At 41.8% G+C, this 9,850-nt stretch overlaps 1 long non-coding RNA gene across 1 annotated transcript; it reads right to left on the reverse strand.

The window, feature by feature from the left end:
- Positions 1-6,377: 6,377 nt before the first annotated feature.
- Positions 6,378-9,603, reverse strand: LOC142174125 (uncharacterized). The gene is made up of 3 exons (XR_012703456.1): positions 7,924-9,603; positions 7,523-7,592; positions 6,378-6,634 (listed from the first exon to the last, which is right to left on the reverse strand). It is a non-coding gene; the product is annotated as an uncharacterized LOC142174125 (long non-coding RNA).
- Between the last annotated feature and the right edge of the window lie 247 nt (positions 9,604-9,850).

The following is a 9,850-nucleotide window of genomic DNA, read 5'->3' on the forward strand; positions in this document are numbered from 1 at the left end:
TACCACTCCACTCAACACGCGGAATACCTGGCATAGCCAGCGTCATGGTATTGGCGTGACAATCAAGAATAACATTATGGGGCGACAACCAGTCCATGCCCAGAATAATATCAAAATCAACCATGTTGAGTAACAATAGATTTGCTCTGGTCTCAAAACCATGAATAGTAACCAAACACGACCGATAAACGCGGTCCACAACAAGAGAATCTCCCACAGGAGTAGAAACATAAACAGGAGAACTCAACGAATCTCGGGCTACACCCAAATACGGAGCAAAATAAGAAGACACATAAGAATAAGTGGATCCTGGATCGAATAGAACCGATGCATCTCTATGACAAACCAGTATAATACCTGTGATGACGGAATCAGAGGCAACAACCTCGGTACGAGCAGGAATGGCATAATATCTGGCCTGGCCTCCCCCTCTAGGGCGACCTCTACCTCCCCGACCTTCACCTCTAGCTGGCTGAGTAGGTGGGGTAGAAACTGGAGCTGTAACCATAGCCTGAGAATTTTGCAGGGCACGCTGTGGCTGAGAAGTCTGTGGAGGTGCACCCCTCCCAAGTCTAGGGAACTCCCTCACCAAGTGGCGTGTGTCACCACACTCGAAACAAGCTCTTAGAGGACGTGGTGGCTGTGACTGTCTAGGACAGGTCTGCTAGACTGACCTCTAAAAGCACCCCGCGTAGGAGGCACGCTAGAAACCGGAGGTGCATAATATAGCTCCTGAGATCTGGGAGGAGTTGGAGCATTGCTGGCTGCTGGAAGAGCTGAATGAACGGGACGACTCATATAGCCCCTACCATGACGACCTGCAGCTGGGGTACATGCACTAGAATAATGGCCCGACTCACGAGACCTCTTGGCCTCCCTCTCCTCTCTCTCCCTTGCATGCATATCCTCAATCCTCCTAGCAATGCTCACCACCTACTGATAAGAAATGTCCATCTCCAACTCACGAGCCATGCTAGATCTGATGGGAGGAATAAACCCCTCAATAAACTGGCAAACCCTATCGCGGACAGTAGCAACCAAGGCTGGAGCATGCCTAGCCAATATGGTGTAACGGATAGCATACTCTGAAACAGTCATAGATCCCTGGTGCAAATGCTCAAACTCTGCACGCCATGCGTCCCTGAGGCTCTAAGGAATGAACTCTCTCAAGAACATATTTGAGAACTGGGTCCAAGTCAGTGAAGCAGCCTCGTCTGGACTGTCTAACTCATAGTTGCGCCACCACTCATAGGCGGCTCCCTGAAGTTGGAAAGCAGTGAAGGAAACCCCACTCAATCCGGTAATACCCATAGTGCGAAGAATACGATGGTAATCCTCCAGAAATCCCAAGGCATCATCTGTCACTAGTCCACTAAAAACCGGAGGATCATACTTCTTGAACCTCTTGAGTCTCCGCTGCTCATCCTCAGAAGCAGCTGCCCCATCCTCGGGCTGAACTGGTACTGTAGTCTGTACAAGAATGATCTTTAGGACCTGCTCAACCTGCACTCGCTGCTCAGGAGTGCGGCGACGGGAGTTTGTGCCCCTCCCCCGGCCTGGGATGTGGCTGCAGCAAGGGGAAGCAACCCTGCCTGAGCCAGCGTGGTGTACATACTCATAAACTGTGCCAATGTCTCCTGAAAGGCTGGAGTAGTAGTGGTTGTAGGCGTGTTGGGTGCCTGAACTCCGGCTGGATCTGCTAGCAGTACCTCAGCGGCAGCTCGCACAGGTGCTCTGGCTGCACCCCGTGCGCGTCCACGACCTCTACCCCGACCCCTGCCTCTGACGACAAGAGGGGGTGCGAGTGCCTAATCGTCCCGAGTAGCACGTGTCCTCACCATCTGTGAGAGAATAGAAGACAAAAGTTTAGAATTGATGTCAAAAATATCGCACGACAAGGAGATCAATGAAGTGAAGAATTTTCCTAAACAGTTACATACTCTCGTAGATAAGTACAGACGTCTCCGTACCGATCAGCGAGACTCTAATAAACTAGCCTGTGTTCCATGACTCCTATGAACCTAGAGCTTTGATACCAACCTGTCACGACCCTAGTTCACCAACCGTGAACATGTCATGACGGCACCTAGTCTCCGGGACCAGGTAAGCCTAACACTTGCGGAAACATAATAATTGCGGAAAAATAGAATACCATATTTAATTATCTAAAAAGGAAATTGTACTGAATGCTGCTCGGCATATACGACTCAATATCTCAAGACTAAAACAATCCCAAAATCCGAAAACTCACGGGAAAACACAGGCTACAGAAATGTATAGTGAGGCTCCAAACTCCAGAATATCTAACAAACGGAAGGAAAGAGAACTAAGTACTAAAGATAGAATAAAGAGGGAGACTCGTCGGTCTACGGACGCAGCAGATCTACCTCGAAGTCTCCGTAGTCCTCCTGCCTCACTGATAGTGCGCCTGAGTAGAGGTACCAGGATCTACACATGAAAAAAAATATGCGCAGAAGAGGCGTGAGTACACCATAGCGGTACTCAGTAAGTGCCAAGCCTAACCTCGGTTGGGTAGTGACGAGGAAGGTCAGGGCCCTACTGAGGTTATATAAATTATAAAGATAGCAGGATAAGATAAGTAGTGCAATTGAGAACCTACAGTAAGAATCTATGCAGGATAATAAGAGTACAGTAACGGAAACAATGATGAAAGCAAACCATAAGGAAAGTAACCGGGGATCTCTAAGTATCCCGAGGATCTCTTAGTATCCTTGACATGTACTAGGGATCTCTTGGTATCCTGAGGATCTCTCGGTATCCTCAATATAAGCCAGGGATCTCTTGGTATCCCGAGGATCTCTTGGTATCCTCAATATGTACTAGAGATCTCTTGGTATCCCGAGGATCTCTCGGTATCCTCAATATATGTACGGGGGATCTCCCGGGAATCTAACCCGTAGTCCCAAAGTAAATGTGTAGGGGGAATCTCCCGGGAATCTAACCCGTAGTCCCAAAGTAAATGTGCAGGGGGAATCTCCTAGGAATCTAACCCGTAGTCCCAATTTAAAACACAGAGCAGCAACACAAGAATATTAAACTAAACGCTAATTTCGTACCAAGTAAACATTTACTTCTAGCATAAAATGCTTCACGTAATACAATTTAGGCAATTTAAGCAAATAGGCAATTAAGTCAACTAAACATGCCTTTCTAGACTAGAAACATGCTAAATTCACAAGTAGAATAAAACAAGAAAAGAACACAATTGAAATACTTAAGGAGAAACTGGATTTTCAACAATTAGCTCAAGTACGCGCTCGTCACCTCACGTACAGGGCATTTCAATTATCAAATATAGCACATCCTAAGGGGAAAGGTCCCCCACACAAGGTTAGACAAGCCACTTACCTCGAACCGGCTCAAAATCAACTAGAAACCACGCTTTTTCCACGAATATCCGACTCCAAATGGCCCAAATCTAATCAATTCAATTGCATATCGTATATATCATCTCAAACAAATGATCCTATGTTTTAATTCAAAGCTAATACGTGAAATTATGGAAAATGACCAAAACGCCCCTTGGGCCCACGTCTCGGAATCGGTAAAATTTTATATTCCCAGAAACCTCGCACTCTCACGAGTCTAACCATACGAAAATTATACAATTCCGACACTATTTGGTTTTTTAAATCATCATTTTACATTTTTGAAAGGTTTCACAATTTTCTTCCCAAATTCTCTCTCAAATCACGAATTAAATGATGAATTCAGTGTTAGATTCATGTATTCTAGACAAATCCGAGTTAAAATCACTTACCCCGATGAATTTCTTGAAAAACCTTCGAAAAATCGCCAAAATCCGAGCTCTCTAGGTCAAAATATTTAATTAAACCCAAAACCTCGTATTTATAGGTACCCCTCAAGTTTCCAGCTACTGCGGGCCACACCAAAACTCACGCGGTCCACGCAAGCCAGTGCGGTCCGCGCAAAGGCAATGGGCGGCCGCACAAGCATCCCTCTACAGTGACAAGCTTTAGTATTTTGGCCATCACTTTTGCTACAGATGTCCAAATTGTTATATCTTTACCATTCTGGAAACTAGATACGAAGGGATACAACTTTCGTTTTTGAATCACCTAAAAATTCCTTATAGATAAAAAGATATGAGCTTCTGAAGTAGGACCAACGGGAGGGCCCTTTACCGCGACCGCGCCCCACTTTGTGCGGTCCGCGCGACGCCTACCGCGGCCATGCCCGCTTTTGTGCGGTCCGCACAGCACTCAACGCGGGTGCACTAATTTTTGTGCGGACCGCATGAGTGAGTTCTGGGGCCTGCAACCCCTGTAGACGTGCTACAACTATGATTTTTGCACTAAAACATCCCGGAACCTACCCGGAACTCCCGGAACTTCAAACCAATTATACCAACACATCCCATGACATTGTTCAAACTTGATCAACACTTCGGAACGCTTATAACAACATCAAATCATCAATTTCACATAGGATTCAAGCCTAAGAACTCCAAGAACTCTTAAATTATGTTTTCGATCAAAATCTGTATCAAATCTCGTCCGAATAACCTGAAATTTTGCACACACATCCCAAATTACATGACGGAGCTACTGAAACTTCTGGAATTCCATTCCGACCCTCGAATCAAAATCTCACTATCGGACCAGAAACTTCAAAAATTCAAACTTCGACATTTCAAGTGTAAATTAGCTACGGACCTCCAAAACACATTCCGAACATGCTCCCAGCCCCAAATTCACCTAACGGAGCTAACAGAACCGTCGGATTTCCATTCCGAGGCTGTCTCCCCACTGTTCCGACTTCGATCAACTTTCTAACACTTAAGCTCTCATTTAGGTACTAAGTGTCCCAAAACTCCTCAAAACTCAAAACCGAGCATCCCGACAAATCACATTAGCAGAAATAAACTTGGGGAAAACAGTTAATAGGGGATCGGGGCATTGATTCTTAAGACGACCGGCCGGGTCGTCACATTATCAGATAGAGGTCCCCATTTTTTTAGACCTAGGAAAAACGGCAGATCTACAACCAGCTCCCATATTCCTTCTTCACTATCATTTTCAACCCAAAAAATCAAAAAGCTTCATCAAATTTTTAGACCGAGGAAAAACGAAGACCAGCAACTCCTCCATTGGAGAGCCACAATTACCGTTTTTAATTAGACCGTTCATTTTCCTAAGAAAAATCGGCCCTCCTCTGATTTCCTCGCCGTGAACACTAAATCTTCTTTTCCCCCTTTTGGAATTCCAAGGCGAAATGCCAAAACAAAAGAGATTTTGATTATTATTATATTTTTCTTCTTCAAGATACAAGAAATAATAAACAGATTTTTCCAATTTTGCTTTAGTTTGTTATTCGGATCCAAAGAAAAAGCACAAAAAAATATTTTTTCTTGCATTTGACTTCGAAAAGAAGCTGAGAATCATTGAAGTGGAGTTTGTTTGAAGTTCTCTGTTGGAAATGAGATCATTTCGAGTTGTTTCTTGACTGCCGCTCGAGGTGTAATTCACGATTGGTTGTTGTTTTCTCTTTCGGATTTTTGAAGCCAATCTTGTAATTGTTGATTTTTCAGTCATTATTAAAGAAATTCTTGCTCTAACAGGTAATCCTCTTTACTCTAGTATTTATTCTAACTCCTGTCCATTTTATAATCTCATTTTTGTGATTTACTTTGAAGATCATTCTATCTTTGATTGATTTTTGAGCTTAGAAGACGTGTGGAGTTTATGACCACGTTTTCCAAAGCCTCTTTATAAAAGGAAAATTTATGATTGTGCCCTGAAGTTTTATTTAGCACTCATGATCTATGAGTTAGCAATTAAACTCCTTTGAAGAATCATTTTACTTATTGTTCAATTTGATCTCACTATTACTTTAGAGCCATTAGATTATGAAAGATCCCTCATATGACTTTTAGTTTAGAAGAACTCTGTTGGTATTTGATTTCCATTGGTTGATACAAATGAATTCTCCATAAAAATGTGTTTCTGTAAATCTCTTAAGCATGTCAAATATGAATATATAAATCTGCCTTTTGACTTTCATTTGCATTGTAGGTAAATAATTTGAATTGCCTTTAATACATGACATTGGACTCTTTAAGATCAAGGGGTTATGGTCACGTATGACGGTTAGCCAATTATGAAAATTGTAGCTTGCTTTAGGCGCGTAATTAACTATCGTGACTATGGGTATGGTTTTCGTGGTATAGTTATGATACATAATTCCAAATTCGGGTGTGCATTTCATGTGACTAGATAATAACAACTTCGAATATTAATAAAAATAAACATATCGCGAATTGCGGGTGCATTTCATGTAGCATGGTTTGCGGTGTGCTCCAAAACAGCAAGTGTATGACAATCGTAACTTGTTCAAGAAAAATAATTCCATAAATCTTAAAAAATGGTTAAATAATTAATTAAAAGCGGTAAAAGGAATAAAATGCACAATAGGTTTCAAAACATGTAATTAATCAGATAATAGGCCAATTGATAATAGTTAAAGTGAATGTGCAAGAACCACGGAACTCAGGAATGCCTAAAACCTTCTCCCGGGTTAATAGAATTCCTTACTTAGAATTTCTGGTTCGCAGACTTTTAAGTGTGATAGGACTGAGTCGCAGTACCTGGATCTGCACATGAAAAACATGCGCAGAAGGAGCATGAGTACACCACAGCGGTGCTCAGTAAGTGCCAAGCCTAACCTCGATCGGGTAGTGACGAGGAAGGTCAGGGCCCTACTGAGGTTAAATAGAATATAAAGTTTGACAGTGTAGAACAAAACAATATAAATAAATACAGCGGTAAAAGTAACACATGATATAAAAAGGGCAATAACAACTATTAGAGAGACAAGGCAAAACACGGAAAGAAATGCGACTTAGCACCAAAATAACAACCGAGGATCTCCCAGGATACCGTCCTGTAGTCCTATATGTACATATCCAATGGATCTCCCGAAATCCCGTCCCGTAGTCCAACTCATAGTGCGCGAGGATCTACCGAAATCCCGTTCTGTAGTACCAAATGTAAATACCCAGAACTGGGAGAACCTACCGGGTGCATTCTCGTAGTTCCATATAACTGAGCAGGGGTATCTACTGGAATCCCACATCCGTAGTCCCAAAATAAACAGACAAGGGGGAGCTACCGAAATCCCACATCTGTAGTCCCAAATTAAATACACAGCAGCAACAGGAAAATATACAGAAATGCAAAATTTCATATTAAGGCAACAAGTGATTCTAGCCTAGCATGCTGCACAGAATTCAGGTAAGACAGTTTGAGCAAGTAAAGTAATTAAGTCACTTAGACATGCTTTCCTAAGCTAACAACAGTCGTAATAGTGCAAGTAATAGAAACAAGAAAGGAAACATACTAGTAATTACTTAAAGAAAACCAGATTTCCAACAATTAGCACAAGTGCGCACTCGTCACCTCACGTAGTGGGAATTTCAATTACCAAATATACCAAATCCTAAGGGGAAGGTCCTCCACACAAGGTTAGACAAGTCACTTACCTCGAACCGGCTCAAAATCAACCCGAAACCACGCTCTTGCCACGAGTACTCGACTCCAAATGGCCCAAATCTATTCAATTCAATTGCATAATGTAAATAACAATTCAAATAACTGATTATATAATTAAATTCTAAGCTAATACACAAAATTAGGAAAAATGACCAAAATGCCCCTCAGGCCCACGTCTCGTAATCGGGTAAAATTTATATTTTCAGAATCCTTATACTCTCACGAGTCTAACCATACCAAAATTATCTAAATCCAATGTCAAATTTCCAATCGAAACTCAAATTCTTGGTCTAAGAACTTTCCCCCAATTTTCATACAAATTCCGAAATTAAATGATGGACTTAAGTGTAGATTCATGAAAATTAGTCTAAACCGAGTAGGGATTACTTACCCAAATCGCCCAAGTGAAAATCTCTTCAAAAATTGCAATCTCCCAGCTCCCAAGTCCAAAATATGAATTATGGATTAAACCATCAATTTTGGATTTTAAAATCTGCCCAGGCAATACATTCATTGCGATCGCGAAAGCCTAGTCGCGATCGCGAAGAGCAAAATCCACGCGCCTCAGATTTACTCTACACGAACGTGGAACCCTGTCCGCGAACACGGTTCTTTATCTCCCTCAAACCTACGCGATCACGGTTGGCTTTATGCGACCTCGTAGAGAAACACTAAATTCCACTGCTGCCTTATTTTTTATACGCGAACGTGGACTAGCTCACGCGTTTGCGATGAAGCATTGTCCATCACTACGTGTTCGCATTCCTCATCACGCGAACACGAAGAGAAAAATTTCCCTCTGCCTCATCTAAGACTTCGCGATCGCGATAAGGAACAGTCTGCAATAAATACCAGCTAAAATCTAATCCTTGTTCAAGTCCAAAAATAGTCCGTTGAGCATTCGAAACTCACCTGAGGCCCTCAGGACTTTAACCAAACCTACCAACACATCCCATAACATCATTCAAACTTGTTCCAACCTTCAGAACGCTCAAAACAATAACAAAACACCAATTTAGCATCGGATTCAAGCCTAAGAACTTCAAAAACTCTAAAAATACGCTTTCAATCAAAAAGTCTATCAAACCTCGTCCGAATGACCTGAAATTTTGCGCACATGTCACATTCAACACTATAGAGCTACTCCAACTTCCAGAATTCCATTCCGACCCTGGGATAAAAATCTCACTATCGAACTGGAAACTTCAAAAATTCAACTTTCAGCATTTCACGTCTAAATTAGCTACAGATCTCCGAAACACAATTCGAACACACTCCTAAACCCGAAATCACCCAACGGAGCTAACGGAACCATCGGATTTTCATTCCAAGGCCGTCATCACATTGTTCTGACTACAGTCAACTTTCCAACACTTAAGCGCTCATTTAGGGACTAAGTGTCCCAAAACTCTCCGAAACTTAAAACCGAACATCCCAGCATATCAAAATAGCAAAAATAAACTTGGGAAAAGTAGTTAATAGGGAATCAAGGCGTAAATTCTTAAGACGATCGGCCGGGTCGTCACACCGAAAGAGAAAAAAACAACCAACCGTGAATCACACCTCGAGCGGCAGCCAAAAAACAACTCGAAACAACCTCATTTCCAATAGACAACTTCAAACAAACTCCATTTCAATGATTCTCAGCTATTTTTCGAAGTCAAATGCAAGAAATAATATTTTTTGTGCTTTTTCTTTGGATCCAAATAACAAACTAAAGCAAAATTGGAAAATCTTTTGATTATTTCTTGTATCTTGAAGAAGAAAAATAGAACAATAATCAAAATCTCTTCTGTTTTGGCATTTCACCTTGGAATTCTAAAAGGGGGAAAAGAAGATTTAGTGTTCACGGCGAGGAAATCAGAGGAGGGCCAATTTTTCTTAGGAAAATGATGGGTCTAATTAAAAACGGTAATTGCGGCTCTCCAATGGACGAGTTGCTCGTCTTCATTTTTCCTCGGTCTAAAAATCTAATGAAGCTTTTTTATTTTTTTGGTTGAAGATGATAGTGAAGAAGGAATATGGGAGCTGGTTGTAGATCCGTCGTTTTTCATAGGTCTAAGAAAATGGGGACCTCTATCTGATAATGTGTGTTATGTTCTAGGTCTAGGTATTTTTTGTGAGGGGAAAACGGGTCGGGCAGGCGGGTCGGGCAGGTGGGTTTGGGGCGAATTTAACTTGTTTTGGGCCTCTTGAGCCTTGGCCCAATTAAAAAATAAGACAACTTTCTTTTTCTCTTTTGTTCTTCTTTCTTTCTTTGATTTAAAAAATCTAGTTGAATTAATTAAAAAGGCTAAATAAAATTCTAAACTAGGCTC

Source organism: Nicotiana tabacum, chromosome 20 (genome assembly GCF_000715075.1).
Source record: "Nicotiana tabacum cultivar K326 chromosome 20, ASM71507v2, whole genome shotgun sequence".
NCBI lineage: Eukaryota > Viridiplantae > Streptophyta > Magnoliopsida > Solanales > Solanaceae > Nicotiana > Nicotiana tabacum.